This window comes from Camelus ferus, chromosome 12 (genome assembly GCF_009834535.1).
Source record: "Camelus ferus isolate YT-003-E chromosome 12, BCGSAC_Cfer_1.0, whole genome shotgun sequence".
Classification (NCBI taxonomy): domain Eukaryota; kingdom Metazoa; phylum Chordata; class Mammalia; order Artiodactyla; family Camelidae; genus Camelus; species Camelus ferus.
Window position 1 is genome coordinate 63,075,463 of NC_045707.1, and position 26,846 is coordinate 63,102,308.

Below are 26,846 nucleotides of genomic sequence, written 5' to 3' on the forward strand. Positions count from 1 at the left end.
GTCACTTTGGGGACCAATGTTGGATTCTTTAGAAAAATATGGAACTGTAGCTTTTAAAAATTATTTGAACACATGCTGCCCACATTTGAAGAGGATATATCCAAAAAAGGATCCAAAAAGAAGTGTGTATCTTTACTCTCCAGTAGACTGCACGTAAAATCCTTGCAAATCAAAGCAATATAAATGACAACACACAGTACATTAAAAGATAGTTGTAGCCTTGATGGCCTGATGCATATATATAGAGTGACACTATGTATTTTGCTGGATATTTTTTTTTACATTAGTAATCAATTGAATGTAGAATTTTAACACAGGACAGGTAAATAGGAAAGCAACCAAAGCCTGGTTATCCCCTTTACCTACATTTCACACCATTTTTCTTTCGTGGCATCACAAAATTAGACGGACCTTTTTATTTGTGTTTGGTAGTAGGTGGACAGAGAGGGAGCAAAGCCCTTTTCCATCTTCACTTCGAATGAGTGTGCCAGATTTTTAGTCTTTACTCAATGTGATAAGCAAAAGCTACTCTATAGATGAACAGTAACTTGCAGCTCTATTTATAATGCTCATAATAAAGACCAATTCTGAAGATTGTGCTTCAGTTTTCTTTTCTTTGAATTTAATAAATAAATGTTTATCACTCTAATGATTTTGGTTCACTCCTGGCATAAGATTAACCACAGTTAATGTCTTATGTAAATAAGATTGATGAGAATAACCCCAAATTTCCACAAATCCACAAAATTCCCTAAATTTGTATGATTTAAACTCCATCTAGATTTGTGCCACTTTCTTGAACAGCTTCCATTCTATTCACCCTTACAAAAATAGCATGAGATTAGGCTAGGGTACTAGCAATTAAATAAGAAATTTCATTCTTTGCCAATGTAGCATCATAATAAAACAGTTAAATTTTGCTTATAAGGGTCTGTTACCCCCTGAAAAAGCAACATAATTTTTTATAAGAATAACGATTTGGTTTTCTTCCTTAAAAGTAACATCGCTTCCAATATTTTAGATTTCATAATTTGTCTCCCCTGAGCTTTGAATTCTAAATATTAGAATTAAATTAGCATGGTGATCATAAATTTGCCTCCTCTAAAATTACGTAATCTTCATGCCATAAATTATGTAACTTTAGGGTTGAAGATTCATCTAGAAGCCATTATTCTTTTGTCAGGGAAATAAGAAAAACAATGTATTAAAAAAGGAACTGTTAGTAAGTAGTTGATTTATGATGGCCCTTCAAGTAAGTTGGGAAAACCAGGGAAGGTGTTTCGGTCTATCTACTCACAGATTTAAACAGACTACCTTATGTCAGTTACAACGTACTGCGTTTTATTTCATATCTATAAACAGACGGACATCTTTCAATGACTTACGGTTTTGTGAGCAATATGACTACTAAAAAAATATGACAAATAATGTTATGAAAAGATACTTGAGCCTGAGAATGAGTCTGACACTGAGAAAGAGCTTGGAACCATAAATCTCCCTGTACAATTAGAGAAATTTCTCTCTCCCAGCCCCACACCCCTTATCCCTGAAATAAGAGAGATGACCTGGAGATATCTTTCCTAGCTCCAAAGCCCTTTCACTCTAACCTACTTATCTAAAAGTTAGCCTGCTGAAAAATTATTTCCACAATATACGCATCATTTATTTGTTTAAAAATTTGAAAAAAACATTTTGTAACGTTTATAGTTCCCATTCTTCAACTGTTTGACACATATAAGTCTCTTTAGAAGTCAGAGCTCGGGTCTAGTTTTTATAAGCCATCTGACATAGTATAAGGAAATTGAAGCAAAGCAAACCTAATAGAAGTTCCAAATAATGACAAGGAGATTAAAGAGACGTACTCGTTAAAGTGGAGCAAGTTCTGTCTTGAGTTCTTACGGCAAAAATTGCTAACTGCTCTCAAAAATCCACGTTCTCTGCTTCCTAGGATACATTGTAATTCCCATTTCCTTGGTCGCTCCTTGTGGTCATGTGACCAAGCTCTTGCCTACAGATATGAGGGTTCTTCATTGTCGGGGTTAGTCCATAGATGTCTTTCATGAGCTCCTCCATGTTCCTTTTCTCTGAAAGAAATCTTCCAGGGTCACCTTGCATTGAACCCTTGTATTGAATATGTCAGAAACCCACCTGGGTCTCCGGATGACTGGGTGCCCTTGTACCAGTTCTCACACCCAGTGCTGGTATGTGAGCACAAAATATGCTTCTGTTATTGCTTTTGATCCAAACACGTTTGAATATATTTTTAAAGCAGTTGACCTTCCCTAATGCGGTCCTCAAATAAAATAAGAAACAGATTACACTCAAATTGCCCTCATTTTACGTTGTTACAAACGTATGTACGTAATTACCTACTACATAATTCAGTGTGCTTGCCTTTTGCCTACTAGATCAAAATATGTAGCTATCCTCAATTGGATAAGAGGATAATCAGCTCCTTCATTACAAAATTAGGACTTGTAAGAGATAATGTTGGTGAATAAGTTACCTAGTTTAGATATGCGTTTGTGTAATTGGCTGGTAATGATATCTGTGATTACTGCTACTGATAATGCAGTCAGTACAGGGGAAGCGTGTGGAATCCAATGAATGGAACACTATATTAGCTTGGAGTAATCAGCCCAGGAGGGCGCATGCTTAGGGTCCTGACACTGAAATGCAATTTCCTTAAATTTGCATCACCGTAGGGAAATGCTGAGAACAAAATGGGGGGAGGGGGAGATTTCGCAAATTTAAAGAATTTTTCATGTATAACTAAACACGTTTTATTACTCTTTTAGGAAAAAGTTGTACATAATATTTATCTTCTCTACTGTGTGGTGGGGGTTGGCATAAGAAATGAGTTAGAAATCAAAGAGAGGAAAAGAGGGAAGAGAGGCCAATGAGGGAAGTAAAGAAATGGATAAAAGACTGCCTGTATGCAGCTGTACCATTCTTCCGTCTCGGCCCCACCCCCTCACCGCCCAACGCAAACACACACACACACACACACACACACACACACACACACACACACACCCCCTCCCCTCCTCCTCCTCCAATTTACTGGAGCTTGCAATGAAACATAACCTTAGATATACAAGAGAATGTTTTTCTATGAAAAGGAGATTAAAACCAGACTGTATTAACTGATGTTAAAATGCACTGACCTTAGCTGGCTTCGTTTTCAACTATGGATCCAAAACTACTTTTTAAAAGCTGTTTGTTCTGTTGAATTCCTGTGACTGTTAACTCTTGAATCTACTAAGATGAGTATCTTGGATACAAATAACCTATTTTACCATGAGTTTTCTTTAAAAGCAATTGGTTTCTGGGTGCTTAAAACTTAGGAAAAAATAAAAAGCACAATCTTCAGAGCATCATACTCCAGTCTTCATTAATTGAATATTCATTTAAGACCTGAAAATAGCTTACTACATATTTCATCATATATGCAGAAGACACTGGAACTGCCCCTCAGGGTGCGGATTTTTAAAGCAAGCACTGAAATGCTTAATTTAAAAGTTTACTATTTTTATCCTTTGTTATCGATAATTAAAAGACTTTTATGTGCTCCTCTGTGGGAGGATCCTATGGTGGGGACTGAAAACTCCACTAGTCCTCGGAGTACCACAGAATAAAAAAGGGAACTACACAGGGGACGTGTCTGTGTCAACCACGGGCCCATCTGGTCAGTTCCCAGAGAAAATAAAGATATGATTCCGGTATTGTCAAACTGTTGTTTGCGGAAATGAAAAAGAAGTTACAGCCGGCTCTCCACATCCACGGGTTCTGCTCAGTGGAGTCAACCCACTGTATACTCAGAAAAAAATTCCAAAATTCCAGAAAGCTCCAAAAAACGAAACTTGAATTTGCCACATGCTGGCAAATATTTATGTAGCATTTAAATTGTATTAGGCATTATAAGTAATCTAGAGATGATTTAAAGTATATTGGAGGATGTTCGTAGGTTATATGCAAATATTATGCCATTTTATATAAGGGACCCGAGCATCAGAGGACTTTGGCATCTGTGGGGGTCTTGGATACCAAGGGATGGCTGTACTTACCTGTAGTCCAATAAAATTAGGAATATGAAACAATCTTATGGTTACTGGGGGAAGGGGTGGGAAGGGATAAATTTGTGAGTTTGAGATATTCAATTGTTAATCACTATATATAAAAATAGATAAAAAAACAAATTTCTTTTATATAGCACAGGGAACCATGTTCAATATCTTATAATAACCTTTAATGAAAAAATATGAAAATGAATATATGTATGTATATGCATGACTGAGACACTGGGCTGTACACCAGAAATTGACACATTGTAATCGACTGTACTTCAATGAAAAAAAAAATTAGGAACAGGAAAGTTGCACAAAAAGGAGTTATCATAAGTCCCTTCTCCTCCTGCTCCTTTTCTTCCAGGAAACCCTCTCCCAAAACTGACTTAGGCACCTATTTTCTGACCTCACCTAACACTGGGATGACACCCCCTATTCAAAATAATTATCATGACATCAATCAGAATTTTATCATAATACTGTCTTTCTTACTCACTGGACTTAGATCTTTAAAGAAATGAAGCATGCTATTTACCCATCTTTTTATCCTGATTGCCTAATGCAGAATCTAGTACAAAACAGGCACTCAAAAAGGGTTCCTCCAACTCAAGTAAACTATGGCAATAATATCATAATTCTTCAAAATAGGAACACTTTCCAAGGATACTCAAACTTAAACACAGCCATATTTTTTAATTAAGCATTTTCTAAAGATAAAAGATACCAGGAGGAAGGGAAAATTCTATTGGAGTGATTTTTGTAGGTTTTTTTTTTTTTTTTTGCTCATCTTGTTTATTAATGATACACATGACAGAAGACAGGAAGGCCATCACTATCCAGCCAATAGCTTTGAATAAATATTTATACCAAAATAAAACAGCTTTATAGCCAGTGGAAAAGCAGAGCCATTATACAAACATCTCTGTTCTTTTTTCTCTGATAAATAAATGACTCTCTTACTCTGAGTAGTAACAGTGTTATTTTATATCGTGCATTTAAATAAATTGATGGAGGGGTTGAAAATCTCTTTCTCGCAGTCAGTAAATTGACAAAGATGAACTATGTGATCTCTAAGATCCCTTCTTCAGTAAACATTTAATAATTAAGAATAAAACATCCAGAAAAAGTTTTTGCAACTTGTATAGTTTCACTACCACCACCAGAACTATTCTTTCTTCTCCACACACTTTTATTTCCAAACGTAATTTCTCAAGAAATCAGCTACCATCTAAATACAGAGGGTCCTCTGGGCACTCAATAATGTTAAGAAGCAAAGTCAATGTCTGGCCATTAATTTGAAAAGTTAACAGATGTTAGTTATTTTCCCCCAAATAAAAAAGTCCTTAGCTTTATAGCCAAACTCAACAAATTCATTTTATTTTATTTTTTTTAGAAAACTATCAACTATTTTAAGCTATCCCATTTTGAAGAAATTACTGTGTTCCACCTACAATGTTATGGGAAAATGGTCTAAGTTTGTTTCAATTTACTATCCTTTTAAGCTTCAAGATCAGTACTGTTATGCCTTTTTTTTTTTTTTCAGATAAAGAAGCTACAGTTAACAGAAGATAAGCACCTTGCCAAGCTCACTTGTCTAATAAATGACAGAGCTATAATTCAAAGCCAGGACTGACAAGAAAGCTTCCACTGGTTCCCCAACATGAGGCTGCCCCCCCAAATGCCAATCTGAAGTAGTTAACAGGTTTTCTTTCCCCCTTCCTGTCACATCCATTTACATCTCACAATCATAGCACTCGTCACCTTAAACCTAACACACAAATAAATACCTAATGGAATCTCAGGTGCTGCAAAGGAAAAGTAAGCTATATCAGGGAAAGCAGAATTACAGGGGAACAATTTAAACAGGGTACTTAGGGAAGGCCTTCCTGAAGACAGCTGGATGAAGTGAGAGAACAAGATGAGGGAATCTGGTGGGAGGGAATTCTGACTGAGGAAACAGCAAGTGCAAAGGTCCTGAGACAGAAACTAATATGGGATCTTGGAAGAATAATAAAAAGAACCTTGTAGCTGGAGTGGAGGAAGTCTGAGACAAAGTAGGGGAATGCAGTTGCAGAAGTTGAGGGTGCTAGATCACGGGAGATGCAAACAATAAGGACATCAGATTGTTTTTCTGTGGGGGATGGAAAGCCACTGCAGGTTTTTGAGCTTGGAAATGACATGACCTGATTTATTCTCTAAAAAGGTGACTCTGGCTAGAACAGAGCACAAACTCAAATATGCCACGTGGTCTTCCAGGATAAAAATGAAGTGAAATATGACTTCCTAGTTGATCTTCTCTTTCACCATGTGGACTATGCTTATGAGAAAAATATATACCTCGTGAGTGAAATTGATGACATGAAAACAGACATATTGTTTTTTTTTTTAAGATAGGCTTATCCATGAGATTTGTTTTACAAATAATTTCTTATGCAAGTATCTGAAAAAAAAATTTCAAGAGCTTACCCAAGCATTATTTATTATTGTTCAGTTGCTAAAAACAGCATCAGATGATATAGGAAGGTCACCACGAAATCATTTAAACAATGAACACATTTTAAAAAGAACACATACTGTATATACAGGAAGCCTGCATATTCCACTTTGAGTTAATTACTAGAGTTTAAAAACAGAAAACAGCCTGAAAGAACACTAGAAGAATTATCTGCACAGCTTATTATTTCTAAGGAAAATACAATGCTTAAAGTTGGCATGAAATTCTGCTTTCTAAAGAGTGAAATTTTCCAAGGCTCTAAAGAGTCACATGGGAATAAAAAGAATTTAAAAAAAGAATTTATGGCAGGATTTTGCAGAGTTTGAGTTTACTGACACCAGGCTATCAGATCACTTAACCTAAAGGTCCAAAAATTAGTGGTGCTTTGAAATTCCAATATGGCTGCTTTTTAGAGAAATGTGTGAATAATAGGACACTAGAAAAGAGAAAAACTTCACTCAAACCAAACCACTTAAAAATAACTAGGTATATCTACCCTTGTCTAATAGTTATGTCAAACGTTTTGCTTTTCATGTTGACTTTATTATACTGTATGTAAGTTTATCTATTTAACATAATTTTTCATGTGATCAGGAATTCCTCATAGTTACTTTTGGATTTGTTCTAACAATATTCTGCTGGAAAGATAAGTGTAGTTCACTCTTGCTGAGTATTTTGGGTGTGTACATTTTTCACATCACAGGTAACAGAGCCATGAACATCTTTGTGTACAGTGCCTTTCCATGTTCTGAACGATTTCCTTTGGAAAACACCCAAATCAGAATGATCACACTACTAGTTATAATACATTGTGGTCCTCTGCAAATCTGAGCTCATGTTTTCAGGTTTCATCAGTCGGCAGCTGGTCTCAGACAAAGGAAAAGAGGCTGACAGTCACTGTGGTGGCCAGCACTGGGTCAGCGCTCCCTGTGCGCCAGTCCCTGCGTCATGAGCTATCCATGCATCACATTATTAAAGCCTCCTGACTATTTCTGAGGTTAGCAACGTGACTGTCCTCATTTTAAGGTCAAAACTGAGGCTCAAAAAGGTTACTGAAACTCTCCAGGGCCATACTGCATACTGCCACTAACAGGGTGCTGTTATTTGAATTCAGCCTTCCTGCTTCAAACCTATATTCTCACCAATATTCCGAAAGGCCTGGCAAGTAATTTTGCACTCTTTCTCCCACTTTCTAGTAAAAAAAATGCAAAGGATATCAAAGGGAAGGAATCTATGGGGTCCTTAGGAGGAAAACACAGCACAATAGCACATACGCTGAAGGAAAAAGTGCTTTGGTCCATGAATGTGACTTTGAAATGGGGGGGGCTTAGTGGATTCACTGTCGACATAGCTTTTAGACTTTGGTCATTTTTGGCTTTTTTGCCAAAACTACTTTCTTTGCTGCTGTTCCTCATTCCCTGCCTTCCTTCAGTTCTGTAAGTCAAGAAACACCCACAGCCCAGCTTCTGCCCTGGAGAGGCTGACTCCAGTTAGCAGCAATATACCTACCATGGAGAGCAAACATTACAACAACACTGTGCTTTCAGAAATACCGTGCATGGAGGTAAAAACAATAGAGTATTAGAATGTGGCCTAAAAAAGAAAGGGAGAGGTGATCACATAAAATTTAAATAAGAGGAAATGCTTCAAACAACAGAAAGTTATTTGCCATCTCAATGTCTTATGGAAAAATGGAAGATTTAAAGCTATGGACTGAGAAGGAAGAATGAAGGACTCAAATAACAGCATAGGAAGCATGGCTCCTGGGGTCTGGAGAGTCCACCTCAGTTAAAAAATCTCAACAAGAAACCTCAAAATCAAGCCAATCCCACCCCCAGTTTATTCACAGAAGTATTGCTACACACATGTAATTCCTCATGTAATTTTCTAAATGTACAGCTCAGGTCTAAATTTTAGACTGACACAAAAGGTACTCATTAAGCTGGAAGATACAGTCCAAAAAGTGGATGCATTTAAAAATAAACAAAACTTTTGAGAGTGTAATCTAGCCATGCAAAAGAGAGTGATGAGCTGGAAGGATTTTTAGAAGAGCTCCCCCAAAAGTGAAATCTAAGTGAAATCTAACAGGAATCTAACAAGAACAAAGTGGTAGCTATCTCATTTAATCTGGGCCCTGCTGCCAACTTGAAGCGCGAAAGCTGGCCAAAGTTAGAACATTCTGGGTATGAGTAAGAATAAAACCTGCAATGAATTTAAATTTATCAAATGCGCTTAAATCCATAGGTCAAAATGATACTTAACTAAACGCCAAATAAAACAATTGGTCACTACGGAGCACACTGGAGAACCGGCTCACTATTTGATGCTGAGAAATGCAGGGAGACGATCAAGCATTTATCCAACTTTTCCTTAAAAACTGTGCCACTGGGTCACCCAACAGTAAATGAGAACAGATTTCTGTTTAAACAGCTATTTCTTTTATAAACAGAAAAGGAATGAACGAATCACCATTTTGCAAACTCTATAGTGATTTCACAGATTTAGGCACTGAAGAGCAAATGCTGCAAATATCATAAAAAGAGAGACCACACTTTACGTGTTCACACAGAGTCACCTCTCAAGATAACTTGCTAAAAGACCTTACATTAAGCCTCTAGATTTGATTTATAGGTGATAAGAGGACAGAGGAACATGTAAAAGTGCAGAGTGGGGATGCAATCGGCAAAATCCAAACTGTGGGAAATCAATCATATGAGACAAACGATCTCATTCTTCACCAAATAATTTGGAAAGAAAAATTTTTTAAAGGTGAAGAAGAAAATTGATAGTTTAAAAGAGATTTAAAAATATATATCAACCAACCACAAAGCAGTAATATTATTCGGATCATAATTCAAACTGGAAAAAATTACGGCATTTATGAGACAATTGGAAATTTGAACACTTGCTGGGTATTTGATATTATTAAGGAAATACTAATTTTAGGTCATTATGTTTAATATCATTTTTAAAGACATACATAGTGAAAACTATTTTGAGGAGATGACTTACTTCAAAATAGTATAAAAGGTTGGATGGGGTCATGGATAACTTAAGACAAACCATGAGTTAGTAATGGCTGATGCAGAGCAATGAATCCAGGGGCTTCGCGCCATAGCTCTAGTAATTTATATATAAATTTGAAATTCTTCATAATAAATTGTCAAAAACAAACGAAGCAGGGACTAAGTTTTATTTTTCTGTGTAACTCCAGTGTGCATCATAAAGCCTTCATATTGTATATGCTTAAAATATTTGCTGAATAGCAAACTTCAAGGAAGGCAACATTTTGCATCTTGGTTTCCTTCTTTACAAAACGAGGGCAATGGTATTTACACCCCACCCAAGAGTCACTGTGAGGGTTAAAAGATGAGGAATGGACAAGTGTTTTGTAAACTGTCAAGTGTCCCATAAATGTGGAAAGCCTTAACGCTGAAGAGCCAGAACTTGAATTCAGCAACCACATGTTCCTCATTTGTATTCTGACCTTGATTTGTTCCTTACACAGAGCTACAAAACTCATGGATAGACCCCAGCAGATTCATTTTCCCCTTAGGGACAAAGCACCAAATGGTAGTGTAATTGCCAAGGGAAAATTATTACTCTGTTCTGAATTATTTCTGTCATAAATCCCAAACCCGTCACACAGGGTCTGTCACAAAAACGACAGGGTTGCTGTACAGTGATGAGAATCCCACATACAAGTGCCCCATAAATCCATGAGCATCACCACCCTCCAAAGTCATCCTGAATCACATGTTTAAATCAGAAGTAGGAAGCCAGGCAGTAGCATGTTGGTCAACACTTTGAACACAATGAAAATGAGGTGATTTACTCAGCCAGCAGCTAGAGAAATTTCCCGTCATCTCTCTTATGGAGACTGTACCACATGTGACAAGCATTTTGTTTGTTTTCCTTTACACGTTCTCTATTCATCAAAGGAAAAAAAAAAAAAAGCTCTTTTCATTTAGTAATGAAAGCGATCATCCACATTTCTCTTAAATTCAATCATAGCTGCTACTAGCGTGTCAAAGAAACAATTTTCAGGCAACAATAGTGAACGAGAGGAAAAGGAGAGAGGACAGATCCATCCTGGATGCCAGGTAATTTCTCCTTCTCTCATCTTAGCAAAGGGTATTCATCTTTACTTATGGAGAAATGAAATACCTAATCTAATTCTTTGTGATTTAAAGTGATATTTTCCTGCCTCTCATAATATTATACCCTATTCCAAATTAGAGTTAAAAGCCACTCAGTGCTGTTGCAGATGAAACGTGGAAGGTAAAAAGACTTTTTATTACCGATGAGTTACAAAAAGGACTTTATTGTATAGAGAAAAGATTAATATCTTGAAAAAGATAGCTATACCCCCTTGAAATCACCTTTTTGGGAAGGCAGGCATGTTAACAAGATGTTTGATACTCTGTTCTCGACCATAAGAATGCTAAATGATAATTTAAAGAAAGGACAAAGCTAAACAAATTTGCTGATCCACAAAGAGTGCAAAGTCAATGGGTATAAAGAACATAAACAGTATAAACTAAAGAAACAATGCTATCAACTTATTTGAGAATTTGTACCGAAAGGAATTTTAGATTTAAGGACATTTTCGATTCTTAGAATTAAAACACACTGAAATCGGCTAACACCTATATATTATAATAAAAGAGAATTTTGCCATTTGGGACAGTAACTCGTAGAAAATTTATAAAACCTCCAGGGACAGGAAATAGGGAAGGAAGTAGCTTCCTCTACTAGTTACACAGCTCTCATATCTCAATTTTAGCTTCAACTTCCAGTGTCACAAAATTCTGAAGATATACTATTTATACAGACATACTTAATTAATCTGGATACCCAGCTCAAAAATATATGACCTTGACCTTCCTCTGATTTTCTTTAATGCTGATGATGTTCAAATAAAACTTAGAAAAAGTAATGATAATGATGTTCTAACTCCTTAATGATAATTAGCAATTAGAGGAGTTTAATGGTATAGATTTACTGTGTTCTAACAATGACACTCATTAATTTTAATAATAGTCCTATTGTTAAGTCCTTGCTTACTGTCTGAAAATTTATCCCTCATTATCACTTGTAGGAAGTAATTTTTAAAAGTTGAAGCATCAGTGAAAATATAAACAATACTAAAAAAGTGCTAGCTAATTCAGAACAAGCATATATATTTATACTATTTTAAAACATTAGGGTAAAGATAAAACGTATCTTTTTCACAAAAATAATATGTGTAAAATGTCTTACATTTTACTAAAATGATCACATGTAGTTCAACATTATTGAAATTAAAAGTGATATAAAATCATAAAACTCAAAATTTCTCTCCAGTAAGAACCACATTTATGAGAAGACAGTTCTGGAATCTTAGTTTAATTAAAGTCATTATCATTACTATTTAATGTACAATTCTAGTACAACAATAATTTTCACAAGAATTACATATTTAATATTAATAAGTCAAAATTTATGAGAAAAGACAAATTGATAAAATCTTTTAAAGAGCTTAAATAGAGTTTTAGAAAAACGAAAGAAAACTGGGATGCTCCATGTGGCTAAAGTACTCATTAAAAACAACACTTGCTATTCTTTCCTTTCAAAAGAAACTTCATCTTAAATGATCTTAAAATAATTTTTTTCCTATGGATTTATCCATAGTTAAATCTGTATCCACTGATTCCCTGATAAGACAAAAATGAGAAAATCATCAGACTTACACTTTCTACTAACTCTTGTCTCCTCTCTGGATTTTTACTTGTTGAATCATTTCTACATTTTCCAGATTTAAAAATTTGCCTTCTATTTTGTAACCTGAAATTCTGTGTTTCCTTTGTTCCATGTACAAACAGATTTAAGACTTACCATCATTACTTCGTTGTCAAAGGTTAACCTGACTACGTAAAGGATTTTGTATTCTTTCCATTGGAATAGTCTTTGCTTATAGAAATCTGAACGAGTCTGAGTTTTCCACTTTCTAAGTAACCTGGTTTTTAATTTTTAAAGCCCAAGATATTCACCAAGATACAACTTAAATGTCAATCCCTCTGTGTAAGTTTTTCCCTTACACACAGGGTACCCTTTCAATCTACATATTCACATCTTTATTGTAAGAAAGTTGACTCCCCCATGTCTTCATTTTTTTTTTCATTTGCTTTCTTCTTTTTCATAAATATTAGGTACACGTACACACACACACACACACACACACACACACACATATATCAACACACAAACACAATGGATATCTCTTGTTTACATTATGATTTTCATTGTTTTCTCTATTTCATTTATCTCAATAATCTCAAGCTTATTTCCCATGTCCTTGATTCTGTTTCCCGCGTGTCTGTGTAATTGTTACTGCTTCTAAAATGGTTTGCTTTCTTGTAATGCAGATCACTTTCATTCTTTTTGTTGCCTTATCACTTTTTTTATTCTTTTGCATGTTTTCCTTAAACTCCTGCCTCAAAAGAAGCCACATTTGTTTGAACTCTTGGAAATCACATAGACTTGAATTTTTTGCTTGATGTTATAGTTCTGTCGTTATTACGATCCTTAACTATCTTTCTTATGGTATCTTTCCATCGTTCTGTGGCTTTACGGCTGGTGTACATTTAAATATCACTCATATTTGAAAGGGATATAGTCTGATGTAGTAGAAGAAGCTGTTCATAGATTGTGGCAAAAGAGCAATAATGGTGAATAGGTTGGAACAGTAGCAGTTTACACTGAATGCTACTGTTATTTCAGACCTGGTCCTAATCAAATCAGTGGTTCCATCTGTTTAGGGGCACATTTCTGCTCCATAGTCCCATTTCAGAATATGCTGAGAGCTGTGTGATTCATAGTTCAACCTTGCATATTGAAGGTTCTTCTTGTGGGCATTTAGCATTTAATTGTTTCTCTCCAGCTGTCTCAATCAATGGTTGCCAAGCGAATTGCCATATATTTATTCTCCCCACCGCACCATTTCTGCCCCCCTGCTTCCTGCAAAAACTGGGAGTTACCATGTCTTCTCTTTCAGGCCTGAATTTCTTTCCTGGTCTTTCATGTAGAGAAAGATTCAGCAACGTAATCCATCGTGCCTACCAATTTTGTAATTCTAAATAAGGCAGTCCCTTCATTGATGCGCCTTCCATTATGGTAGTTTGTGTCCCATAGAGGTTCTGTAAATACTTGCAGCCATCTTCAGAATCCTGCTATATTTGGATCCATAATTCATTGTATTTGTCAGTCATTCTTTATTTTTCCCTTCTTTTTTTGGTCATTAGCAGCTGAATGTGGGAAAGCAGGGAATGTGTGTGTGTGTGTATATATATATATATAGCCATGTGATCCAGCAATCCCACTCCTGGGCATATATCCAGGAAAGACAAAAACCCTAATTCAAAAAGATACATGGACTCCAATGTTCATAGCAGTACTATTTACAAGAGCCAAGACATGGAAAAAACCTAAGTGTCCACCAACAGATGAATGACTAAGGAAGATGTGGAGTATATATACAATGGACTATCAGTAAGCCATAAAAAACAATGAGATAATGCCATTTTCAGCAACGTGGATAGACCTAGAGATTATCATACTAAGTGAAATAAATCAGATAGAGAAAAATATATAGGATATCACTTATATGTGGAATCTAAAAAGTAATACAAATGAACTAATTTACAAAACAGAAACAAACTCACAGACATAAAAAACAAGCTTATGGTTACTAAAAGGGAAAGGGGGGATAAATTAGGAGCATGGGATTAGCAGATAAACAACCACTGTGTATTAAATAGATAGACAACAAGGATTTACTGTATAGCACATGGAACTATACTCAGTATCTTATAATAACCTATAATGGAAAAGAACCTTAAAAAGAATCTGTAAAAGTACTGAATCACTTTGCTATACACCTAAAACTAACACAATATTGTAAATCAACTATAGTTCAATTTAAAAAAAAAAGTATCGTATTTCAAGAAAAAGAAGACATTAAAATAGTCTTTCTCTCCTTTTACCTCCTCAGTTGACGCATGCAGATTAAGGAGAAATAGCACACTAGATTGTGAGTTTACCATCGAAAAGTGATCGCTCCCTCCTTTAAAATATTGTGCTCTTAAACTACCTAACATTTATATTGGATGACCATTAAATCCCCTAGACCAATGAATTACATTAGATAAAATTTTACATTAGGTAATTGTAAGATTTTAATCTCTCTAAATTCTAAGGCATTTGAGAACATTCTGTTAAATTTTGTAGTTCATATGTTTAATATATGTAGTTCACGATGCCTAATGTAATGCACTGTTAGATTCCTCATAAACATTTACTTAATGAACAAATTAAATACATGTATTTCTAACAACCACTATTTGATTAAAAATTAATTTCGTTGTGAATGTGGTTTTTAAGAGATTTCTTGCTCTCAACATCGTGAAACTGCATTTATCCAGATATATTTTCTCCTCCTTTATCCATTTAATTATCAAAACTACTAAATTTAAGACTAATATTCAACCTTCATATTTAAAATTACATACTGTCTATTGGAAGAAGTATTCTAGATTACAATGATATTTCTTATCAAAAGAAAGCTAAGAAAGAGTGTGTTATAGAGAAAGACTACGATGAAAACTGAGTAGACAGTTCCATCAAATGGGTTCAGATTAAAACTTGGGTATACATTTTATAATTCGGCACATTGGTAAAATCAATCCTGAATAATTTGTTTTAAATTGAGGTGAAACTAAGATTAAAAATGGCATATCCTGGATCAACTACTTTTCTAGCCCTAAATTCTCAACTCAATATAAAATGTCCCTTGAATGTCATGACAGATCCTGGGCTGTCACAAAATGTCTTATGATAACAGAAAACATTGCTTAAGCACTTATTGGGCTGAGGGCGATGGAGAATGTTTTAATTACATGGTCTCATTTAATATTCAAAATAAAACTCTGATGTAGATAACCCACATCTTGTAATCGAAAAAAAAAAACTAAGGATAAAAGTGAGTAACTTGCTGAAGGTTATATTTTTTGTTGTTGGAGCTAGGACTGATATTCATATTTATTCTAGAATCAATAATTTTCACCAGTGTAATTTTCTAAACTAAACATTAGGGAAGAGGGAGTAATTATTTTTTAACTAATTATTTCTTAAACTTATTTTGGTCTAGAAAGTAGAATATTATAAAAAGTAAAATTAATAATATCAGTTTTAAAATTAGCCATGCTAGAAAACACTCCCATATTATTCTTGAGAGAAATCTGCCCATCTTAAATGGCAATTTGAGAATCTGTTTCAATGACTTTAGCCACAGCCTCAATAATCAAAGTTTCAAAAATATATCTTAGTAAACAACAAATAAATAATAAAAACTGCATGCACAAATATATATTCTTTAGAATTATTCATAAGTGAAAGTTTGAAAACATCCTAAATTTCTAATAATATGAATATTTTAAGTTAGTTATGGCATATAAACTCATAAATAGAACACTAAAGAGCATTTCAAAACTATTAAAATAGGGAAATAAAATGCATAAAGATTGAAAGGAAAGAAGCAAAACCATTGCTATTTCAAGATGACTTTACAATATTGGCAGAAAACCCTAAGAAAACTGTTAAAAAACTATAAGAAATAATAAGCAAACTTAAGGTTGCAGAATATAAAGTCAATATATAGAATTCTTATACTTCAATAAGACAACTCAATTTTTTAAAAAAATTGACAAAAGAAAAAAAAACTGACAAAGGAGTTGAACAGATATTTTACAAAAGAAGATCTAGAGATGACAAACAAGTGCACAAAAAGATTCTCAGCATCCTTGACCATCAGAGAAGCGCAAATTAAATCAATCATAGGAAGATACAGTCTATACACAACATAGCGGCTAATGTTAAAAAGACTGACGGCACTAAGTGTTGGTGAGGATGCAAAGCAAATGGGACTGTCACGTATGGCTTGTTGGAATGCAAAGTGGTCCAGCCACTTTGGAAAACACTGGGGTCGCATCTAATACAGTAATCTTATCAGACAACCCAGCAAGTCCACTCGTAGGTGTTTACTAAGAGAAAGGAAAACACATATCCTCACGAAGGTGCTTATGCAAGTACTCACAGCAGCATTATTCCTAACAGAAAATCTGGAAGCAACCCAAATATTTAAAAGATATAAATGTCTATTTTTTCTTGCTAATACTGCTTAACGAGTAACTATTTTCCAGGAAAACATCTCTATGGTCCTGTACCTCTGGTATGTAAACCTCTGCCACTCAGGAGGCTGCCAAGGTGCCCTGGGGCATCTCTTCCTCCTCTCCAGGCAAACAGCCATAATATAGTTCTCAACATCTCTCTAAATAGAGTTTGTCTTAACTGCCCTCCAATCTGGGGTCCCTGCTTCCACCCTGGCTCCCTCATAGTATATTCTCCATAGAGCAGCCATTCTGTAAAAACGTGTCTGATCACATCACTCTTTTGTTCAAAACCATCACAATGGCCTTCCCTCTCACTCTGAATAAAACCCCAATTTCTGCAGTAGCCTGTGGGACCTTATGTGATCAGTGCTCTGATCAGTACTCCCCCAAACCCATCTCATCTGGCAATGCCCCTTACTTGCTCCCTCACTCCATGAGAGCCATGGACACCTGTGTGCTTTTCCTCAAACATGCCACGCACATTCTCCCTCAGGGCCTCTGCAGGTGCTGTTCCTCTGTCTGGAATGCTCTTCTCCCAGGTGGCCCCCTTATTTACCTTTTTAAGGTTACTGCTCAAATAGCAACTGAAAAGTGAGAGCTTCCCTGACTGCCATGTTCAAAATAAACTCCTTCTCTGTGCCCTTCTTCCAACACTCCCATTCTTTTTGCTTCATTATTTATTTACTCTTAAAGTATCACCATCTGACATATTTATTTTCTTGATAATCTGACTGTAAACCACCCTCCACTTGTACTTGTAAGAGTACAAGCTCTAGGAAGCAGAGAACTTGGCTCTTTTGTTCACTGCCATTTACTCTAGTGTCTGTAACAGTGCCTGGTACACAGTAGGTGTTCATTAAATATTTGCTGAATAAACGGAATCGCCACATTGCGGACAGACCATTTGGCATCACCACTTCCGTCCCTGTCTACATACATGTTTAACCCCCCATGTATTTTCAGACGTACAAAACTGTTACTACACAACCAGAAGATAATGCTAACTTTGCATTACAGAACTTTCCATTTGCGAATTATTCTTACTAATGAGCATCAAAAACTGAAATAAAAAAGGTCAACCCACTTAAAGCATTCTGAAGTGCTTTAAGTGCTTCTCATGTTTTTCATTCTTTTCATTTTGCTTGGGGAAAATGTTCTCATATCACTTATCTGTTGAGAATCAGAACACACAGTTCATTTTAATGTCATGTATCTATGCTTTAGAAACTGATTAACTTTCCTGGAATGAAAAATGGATTTTGAATGATGACATACAAACCAGGTGAATAGCTATAGAAAGACTTTCCTATGCATCTTTACAATGATAAAACACAGACTAACAAATGAAGAACATGTGTTTCTACCTTACTCTGAACTGGGTATATCGCTGAAGTAAATAAATATTTGAAAATGTCTTCACCAAACACTTGTAACTTTCTATTGTTGCATGAGATAATTATTTAGTATGTAATTCATGTTTATAAAATATTTTTATCTCAGTAATATCTTCCTTTCACTAAGAAAATCACTTGAATTTATTTTAACTCAGCATCAGCTACGATTCTTGAATTTGAAAAATTCTGTGCTATTTTTCTCATATGAAAAGCCAGCATGACAAAATAATCTTTCTGAGGCCAAATAGAATGCTTTCATCATGGTATGAAGTAAGTATTATGGCTGTTATCCACCTACCTTTCAATCCATGTATCCATCACCAATCCATCTGCCAACAAACTCATTAATGTTTACACTGTATACATAATCTATTGAAATACCGTACATATTACTTTCACATTTATTGAAACACAAATTTTCGTGTGGATTTCTCAATTCTTCACACTCTACGAAATAACTGATAGTCTATCAATGTCAAAATTCAACAGAATGCAGTAACATTTTAAAAATGGAAATAGGAAACTCTACGAAGGTGGAAATGTGAAACTATGGTAAGCTGGAGGGCAAGGGGCCTAACTGCTTCGCAGAGTAACTGTATTTCTGTAATAATGTTAGTCTCACTATCCGTTGAAAAAGGAGAAATAACATTTCCTTCCATAAACTCATGATCTGCCCCTAGCTTATGCAATTAGCTTCCAAATGCATCCGCGCACGGGGAATGCAAAACCAAGTAATTCTCACCTGGAGTTCTTTCTGTTTTGGCATTTCTGACAGCATTCCCAAGAACCCTCTGCTAATTTAGAGTGTGTGTAAGTTAGCATCCGCATTCAACTCTCTTATACTCAATCATTCCTCTCTCCGGGGTCTGTTAGCCTCACTTGAATTCGTCACACTTGGACAGCTCAGACTAACATCATCTTTCATATTAAAACTCTCTTTTTCTCCCTTTGGTTAGCACTACCACCTGGTGACCCGGAGAGTGGATATTGAACTTCCGTCTAATCCTCTTCTTAATTAGGTGAAGCAGCTGAAACCTGTGCCTCCCTCCCTTTGGAGGCCAAAATCAACTGCACTGCAGGCCGTTCCCAGTTTAGGAAGGAAGAACTCAATCTGCGATTCAAACGTGGTCTGACTCCACAGGGCCCTGCGCTACATCTTAGCTTTGGAGTCGGCCTGCACTTGTATCTTTCAATAACATGAAACAGGCTTTGGCGCAGTGGCAACAGGTCAGGTTTTCCTAATCTGATGTTTTCTTACATCCCAAAGAGGGACGGCCTCTTCACTGCTGCTCCATTCCACGCGAGGACGTCTGAAGCGTTCCACACAGAACAGTTCAAATTGCACACCATCAAGGGAGAACGTCTTTATTTCAAGTCCTCTCCCAAGGCTTTCAGATTGGCCACATAAAGCAGAAGTGTGTGTTATCTTGAATTAATCACTCGCCTTCACTGTACAAAATGCTGGAGCTAAATTTCCTTTCTCCTCCCTTCTTCCCCAAACGATTGTCTCTTCAGATATAAAAATGGAATTTTCTATATTTTCATGGTAAGTAGAAATGAGTGTAAAATACCTATTTTCCATCATCTTTATTCTTGTGTCCTTATTAAGATAGCGTTGCTACCTTAGGTCAGTAACTACTGAAGGCCAAAATAGATTTTTATGAGTTCTGGGAGAAAAATATGAGCAGTTCTTTAGCACTGATTGGTTAGCATGGTGGTTAAGAAAGACTTTTATCAGAAAGGCCCCTCTGAATCTCTGTGCCAAGGTGGGAAATATCGTCACAAGATGACATAAAGCAGTAAGTAATCAATGTAAAACCTGCATTAATACCTATATATTCACATATTTCTCATTTTAAACATTTCCTTATAATTCATCAATAAAAATGAAAGGAGGCTTTTTTGAGAGCCAGGTTACATATACATAGTTCGTGGTGAAAATTGAGCTTTCACATTAACAGCTAAATGCCAGAGGATTCATTTAGTTTTCCACAGATTTGAGATGACCCCAAAACTCCTTGTTTTCTTCTTTCTTATCAATGACTCCTTGCTGAAAGAATCTATTTACTTATCTTTTCTTTTCTTCCCTTCATCTTTCTAAGTCTCTGATTCCTTCAAAGAGCATCACAGAATAACCACAAAAGCTAAAGATGCCTTTTTCTCGTAATTAGCACTTGCCCCAGGTAGCTCTACTGTTCCTGCCTACCTGCATTATCAATAGATTTACAAATTATTCCAGGTTGAGATGCCAGAATAGCTTGCAAGAAAATTCTGCCAAAACTACCAAACATCATAGAATTCAAGATGCACATGCGTGCTTAATATGTGCCAGTACGGTCATTTAGACATAAAAGTGTCCCCCGACTATATGAGAATCCTCCAGTAGCTTTCCATGCTTGGGAAGATTTCTAAGGCACCCAGATTCTGAGTTTTGTTTACAGCTATCAGATGGCATGTCTGAGATGGTAACATGCTTAATAACAGGATTAAAAAAAGGGTTTTGATACTTACAGCTGAATCCCTGATGTTCTGATTGTTGAATGATCAGCTCGTGACACGAGGATTCAAAGCAAAACCAGGCTCCCTGCTATTGAGGATGCTCACTCTGAAGCCTTTCAGCTTCAAAGGAGCACCTGCCTGTCTAGACTGAGGCCATAAATACCCTCTGGGCCTCAAAAGCACTGGATTTTACATCGCTGGGGGTGTCAGAATCACATGAAGTGCTTCATGGAATGAAGATTTCTAGGTAGTCGCGGGAACAGGCAATTTTAATAAAACATCGCAGGTGGCCTCTCAGCTCATACTCAAAGCATCACTGCGCCCGAATGGGCAGAACATTTCCAACAAGCAGCACGATGGATAACTCAAATTCGTGACAGGAGAAACACTAAGAGAATACCATCACAGGCCAGGACCCAGGCATCTAAGCTGAGAGGAGTATTCAGGTCTTTATGTTTTATGCTAAATGACACATATCTACTCAAATAAAGTTGGTAGTATAAATGACCATTTTGGAGGAAGCTCTCCTTAAGTAATGTAAATTATTTGTGAACAGAAAGGTATTTCAAATTCTTGGGAAGTTGAGAGAGATCCTCGAGAAATTCTTATGAAATCTCAGGCTTCAAAACAGTTAGAAAATCAAAAGAATCACAATTTTGTGTCAAATATGACCAGACGGTACTAACTACAATGTCAATTATGAATTTCTTAAACATTTGTGAGAAGTTAAAGAGCAGATATGTATTCATTCAAACAAGTTTGTACTTGCATTTGGAAATTTAGATTGTTTCTTCTTAAAATAGAATGGCTTATGCAAATCCACTTAACCTGCAAACAGCACCCGCACTTTCGTTAACTCCAGGGTGCAGGCCGTTTGCTATGAAAATGGATCAAACCTACAAAAAGATGTCAAAATATCTCTCTTCTGCTCTCTACTCAGCCAGCACTCTCAGACATTAGGCATTACTATTAAAACATTCTCACCTACAGAGCTGAAACACCAATTTGGCACCGGAAGGTGACAAATTTGCTTTTGATTGAATGCAGTACGATTTAAAAGTGTCCAAGAGAGTTCGCCGTCCTCAAGAGTCACAGGCCTGCCCTCAGTGCCTCAGGAGGTTTGTGCTTCTCAGAAGCACCTGGTGTGTCTGGTAGCTCCCCCGAAATCCTTACCCAAGGACAACATGTGTGACTGCACCCTCAAAAGCTTTCTAAATATAGCTCAAAGGAACACGTTACCTCATTCTCTAACCTTGAGCGTCCGCCTGCAGAAACAGGGTGGCTTGAAAATTCAGAGATATACTCTATCTAGCCTTTTCCTGGGTTATCACAGAAAGAAAGCAGAAGACTCCCAGCTCATTATAGTAAATGCCCTGAAAATGCTTTCAAACTATTTTTAACATTTACTGTGACAAAGTGTTGCATAAACTAAGACTAATTTAGAGGCCTTTTGGAGATGAATGTTTAAGTAATTGCATGCAGAAAGGTATAAAATGAGACGGCGTCAAGGTGACTTTTTTGTGTATCTCAAGAGGAGCCTTAGCTGATAGTGACAAATAGATCATTAAATCCCCAGCCTCACAGACGTGAGAAGTACTGTGATCTCCCGGGGATGGCCACAAAGCTCCTGAATGGACTCACCATGCGTCACTGCTCAGAGCATGGACAGCCCTGCCCTGGTCAGAAGGGCTGAAAGGGGGATGTCTATGAGCTAATTTCAAAAGCCTTTGGTCAATGGCAGAAAATTGGAAGCATACAGCCAACAATAAATCTTATTTTGCAATAAACAATTTTATCACGTTCAGGATTTCATACATATTTAATTGTAATCATTTTGCACACATGTTCTGATGGCTTAACAAAAGATAAATAAGAACATAATCACGCATGGATATTTCTCCCAAATGAGTCTAATATAAACCGCTAAAGAATCATCCTTCTCTCTCTGCCCACTGAGTACAATATAAAATCCACTTTAATCAGTATTCCCAGGATTCTATTATTAATAACTCTCATGATTCCATTATAAAATACAACTAAGGAAGAAAAATGTTTATGCTGAGATTATAGAGTACTTTTTTTTTTAAAGGTAGGAACTGAAGAAGGAATTCTGAAACTAAACAGCCCTTGTGAAATCAGAATTTATAAAGCAGTAGAGAGGGTCAGAGGGATCCGGGATCCTTAATTGGGTTTTGGATTAAGCACAGCGATGTTGGGGTGGAGTGCAGTAGTCCTGTTATCCCCATAACAGAGTGGGGAAATCAGGGCAAAATGTCCAGTTGCCAAGGTATTTCACATAAAAGGTTTCTAAGTCGTTCCTTCTCCATTTCCCCCACAAAAGGTCAGCACGTTACAGTCGAAACATTCAGCTATCAGCGTGGGAAAAGCTACTTCTCTTCATCTGGCCCGATTCAGTTTGCAGTCACTTTCTAGGCACATCGTGCTACTATTTTCCACAGTGAGGGAAGAAAGGATGAACACGTGTTTTGCAGGAGAAACTGTCAACAAGGTACACGGCAGCCACCAGAAGCTATAGAAGAACTTCTAATAAAAACCACGATGGAAGAAGTCCCACAAGGTGCAGATTAGCACCACTCAGTTTGCAAACATCATTAAGGCAATTTTAACGGTGCCGTTACCAGCTCTGAAAGTAGAGCTCAGAAACGAACCCCACGTATACAGGCAAGGTTGGGGCACGCTCCTAATCTGCTTCCTTATGAGCCATTCTATTTCCACTGAATTTCTAGTTTTCCTAACATATCTCAGAATTTATAAACTCTGAAACAAGTTGATAAAAAAGGTATTTACTAATTAATTTTTAACTTACAGAGTCATCAAAAATGTATTAAGTGCTACTGATGACTGCTCACCAGCACTCAGAGCACTTCTCAGTGTGATGTTCGCCACCTCCGGGTCCAGGTCCTTATGCTTGCTGTTAAAAAACACTAATATTTTAAAAGCGATAACTGCTATCTTATTTCGTAACAACATGTGCAAACTAAGTTGTAAGAATCTACTCTTGTTAAGGCTTTTCAGGTGATCGGGTTCTTAGTGGAATAGCCTAAACATAATTTTTAAAGATATGCTATTCAGGCTAAAAATATGTATTATGGCATTAATAATGCAATAAGTTGGCATGTGTTCTGCATAATTGAATTTTCCAGGAAACTGGTGACTAAATGAGTAAATGAGTGTGGTAACTGCCCAGGGCAAGGGTGATGATGATGATGAGAGTGATGATGATTGAGCTCTGGAACTCTTTTGGATATGAACAAATGTTCCAAGTCTTTTTCACGTGTTTTGACTATTTTTTAAGACGAAATATCAGACAGGTCCACAACCCAGTGACACACATTTTATAGCTCTTTAAAATCATACTCAGAGCATGTTAATAACGCTTTAAATGTCCAAATCCAGTGGTCATTATACTTCTTACTGCAAATCTTCCAAATTTCCAGTTTCTACCACATATTAAGCTAATAAATAACTTCAATAAGAGTTCTCACATTATCCAGCTGCCAATTCCACCCCTCAAATCTATTCTTTAACCCGTTTACTGCATGAGCAGTTGTGGGAACAGTTCTCTTGCCCTAAGTTCATCCTCCAGTTTACACTTTTTCCTGCTCTCGTCTTCTTACTTTTAAACCTTTCATGGGCCTCCATAACAAACTTTCATTCTTCTACTGTTATTTCCTGTATGCTGTCCTCCGTCATCTTTCCAGACTACGTTAATTCTTTACCTCCCAATGCATTCGTAGTATTTTATTCATAGCACTTACATACTGAATACAGTTAACTGTCTACACTGTATGGCCCCTGCTAGACTATACATTCATTGAAAACAAGAAATGCATCTTGTTCATTTTTGTATCTCCCAGTCTAGCAATGCTTCTCCAAAACCAAAAACAAACATGAACGCCCAAAAACAGCAACAACAAAGCGAGGCATTTTAGTCACTAACTTCAAAGTTCGAGTCATAACACAATGATATTTGCAAGGCAATCGATTAATTCCTTATTCCCAAGTAATGAAAATGAGAGCAGGTCAGTGCCGAAGCAGTGCCATTGGCCATAGAAGTGTATGCCACAAAAAATGAGGAAACGGTATGGCATTACCAGAACCCATGTACATAAAATTATAGCACTTAATTTAGGGACCTGAAAAAAATGGGAGAAATGACATGTTTTGGTATTGGAAAGCCCACATTTGAAAAGATGTTAATTCTTAAAAATTAACTTATAAATCCAGTGCATATTCAGTCATAACTACAGCAGGATTTTTTAATGGGCTTTGTCAAACTGACTCTAAAATCTCTTCTTAAGAGAAAATATGTAGGATTTTGAACAAGAACAAAAGAAAATGTCGTCAATCACAACATACTATAAAGCTAAACTAATTAGAGTGATATGGTACTAGTGCTGTAAAGAACACAGACCAATTAAGCAGGATTGAACCAATTTCCTAAGATATGAGCATTTGCATTAAGATAAAGATATCATTTCAAATCTGTGAATAAGAAAGGCCTTTTAAACAAATGGGATAAAATAATTGGTTATAAATGAACTACTGTTAAAAAAAATGAGACCACTCTTCTATTCTATAATAAAAACTAATTAAATAAGGAAAGGTTGAAGAGATAGATGTAAAAATAAAATAGCTTTCAAAGAAAAAAATGAAAGATTTTTTCAAAATCTTCAGATAAAGAAAATCTTCTATGGAAGTCAGAACCAGAGAAACAGAATGCTACAAAAGGGATAACTTAACAAATAAATTAAAAGCCGCTGAGATTATGAAATACACCACAAAGTAAAACAATAAATAAATAATAGTAAATAAAAGACATAGTATTGAGAGAAAATACTGTAAAATTGTATACAACAAAAAGGATTAATACCCCAAAACATCCAAAAGACATAGGAAAATGGAGTAGGAAAAATACCTCAACCATCTTCTATCAGATTTTTCTCTTTCTTTTTCTTTTAATCAGGTAACAATTCACAGAAGAAAACAAAATGCAAAAAGCAAATGTATAGGAAAAGGTGTACAAGTTAACCAGTTCTGTAACAACTTCAAAAAATTTATCTTTGCTGCTATACTGTCAAAAATGTCAAAGATGCATGTTCTTTTTTTATCATGGAGGGTTTGAGGGAATCAGACCCCCTTATACGTAGTTGATGAAGAGTTCAACTGGGCAAGCCTTTGGAATTCAATTTGTAATATTTATCAAAATGTTTATACTCTTTGAACCAAAAATTCCACTTCAAGAATCAATCCTATAAAAATACACTTACGTATGGAAAAATGGAATAAAATGGAATAAAGCTCCTCAGACTTATTTTTATAAACGAGTCATATTCCCAACAGACAAGAGAAATGGGAAGGAATTTCATATAATGGGCAACAGGCTAGGTTGGGCTATTGTTTGGAGTTGAATGTCACCCCCCACCCCTCAATTAAAAGCCAGGCACCTTTAGCTAAGTGACTTAACCCCCTCACCCTCCATGTCTCAGCCATAGTAAACCTTTGGTGGCCATAGTAACCACACTCACTCCATGGATTTACTCAGAAAACTGAACAGGGCCATTCACCGAAGTCTCAGTACAGTACCTGGAACATAAATTTTGATAAATATTTGCCATTCTTCTATTTTTTTATCTGTAAATAAGCCAAAAAGAGCATGATGTGTGTTTGGGAAACTGAAAGAAGGTTGGTAACAAAACTTTGAAACATTTACCTGAATACACTGAAATATGAATAACCCTTAACTCCAAGTAAGTATAGGGTATTTCCAAGTGCCGAATAAATCTAATTTTGTGTTTATTTACTTTCATGCTAACAGGAAAATTATCTCATGATCAGGAAGCAAAACAGTTTAATGTATATTGAAAGAGATTTGCTTATTTTCCTGGCAAATTTGTATAAATGATAATGAAATTGTTTACTTCAAACGTTTAAGGCTTCCAAAATTATAACTGAAAGCTATGTTCTCTGTTAGTCAAGAAGAAACTTAATTTAAAAAAAAAATTCCTACACTGAAATTAAATGAAATATTTCATTAAAAATAACTTCTATCATTTCATACAGAGAGATCCCTTCCTTTCAATTTCCATCAGCCTTCTGTCTTTAGGATGTCAACTGCTTATTTGCTTTCTCACCATCATTTCAAATCTGTAAGTATTCACAC

At 36.0% G+C, this 26,846-nt stretch overlaps 1 protein-coding gene across 1 annotated transcript in view; it reads right to left on the reverse strand.

Annotated features, from left to right (window-relative positions):
- TRHDE (thyrotropin releasing hormone degrading enzyme) overlaps positions 1-26,846 on the reverse strand; it is a 331,593-nt gene that overhangs the window by 38,449 nt on the left and 266,298 nt on the right. The window lies entirely within an intron of this gene.